Source organism: Pteropus vampyrus, unplaced genomic scaffold, assembly GCF_000151845.1.
Source record: "Pteropus vampyrus isolate Shadow unplaced genomic scaffold, Pvam_2.0 Scaffold91, whole genome shotgun sequence".
NCBI classification, from domain to species: Eukaryota; Metazoa; Chordata; class Mammalia; order Chiroptera; family Pteropodidae; genus Pteropus; species Pteropus vampyrus.
The window spans coordinates 1,441,373-1,442,518 of record NW_011888872.1 but is presented as its reverse complement, the minus strand read 5'-3'; the positions used below and the strand labels follow the sequence as shown (position 1 = coordinate 1,442,518).

Here is a 1,146-nt window from a genome sequence, read left to right as displayed (position 1 = left end):
AACTGTGACTAGAGTTAGAGAACTGGTACAGGGAAAGATGAAAGGCAAGTCATTTGAGGGTGGAGAGAAAAAAGCAGAGATTTATTTTTTCCTTATTATCCTTACTTGTTCCACTAATTAAGACATATAACTCTTATACATAAATGATTATATGCCTGCTGGAAAAACCATGAGTTTGGGAGTCAGACAAATTTGTTCTAAAACTTTGGCCCATCTACGGCCATGCTATCCTGAACAAGCCCGATCCCGTCTGATCTCAGAAGCTAAGCAGGGTCGTGCCTGGTTAATAATTGGATGGGAGACCACCTAGGAAGACAAGGTGCTGTAGGTGTAAAAAATAAAAAAATAAGGGATTGTAAGCTGACAAGGTCCTTGAACTGCACCAAGGGTTGCCTCATCTAAAAAATACAAATAAATAGATAGATAGATAGATAGATAGATAGATAGATAGATAGACAGACAGACAGACAGACAGACAGACAGACAGACAGACAGACAGATAGATAGATAGATAGATAGATAGATAGATAGATAGATAAAAAGAAAACTTTTGCCCTGCCAGTTATTTGCCATGCATTCTAGGGCCAGTTTCGTAGCTTCTAAGAACCCTAGTTTTCTCATCTGCAATAATGGCTCAGAATGATATTTGCCTAGCTTCAGTGGCCTGAAATATATGTATGCTCCCATGATCATCGCACACTCAGCCATCTGTGGGCTAGGCAAGAACATAGCTCAATGTTTGCTTAGGAATCAGGCATATGGTAACAATAAATTAGAGGTAGATTTTTTTAAATTGTTCTACATAGCTCTACATTACTCAGCTTCTAGCATCACTGCCTTGTCAGCAAGATTCCATTATACGGAGCTACCCACATATCTTAGACAATCAGTTGATCAAAACTTCCTTGTGAGCATATGTCCAGTAGCAGGACTAAGTATTTCAGTGGTGGAGTCAGTGTAGATGGTGGGATAGTGGCAGTATTCATGTGAATTTTGTCAGAAATTGGGCCATGGTAATTTCTTCTGTACTCCCAAAGTGCTTTGTGGTCACTATACTCTGACTAGAGGCCATGGTTATTTTGACTCCCATTGTTTCCCAGTTCTGGGGTATGATGGTCTTATAGAACTCTTGTATGCTGGTATATA

General features: G+C 39.5%; 1 pseudogene; it reads left to right on the top strand.

The window, feature by feature from the left end:
* The first annotated feature begins 212 nt into the window (after positions 1 to 212).
* LOC111742356 lies at positions 213 to 331 on the top strand (annotated as a pseudogene).
* The last annotated feature ends 815 nt before the right edge of the window (positions 332 to 1,146 follow it).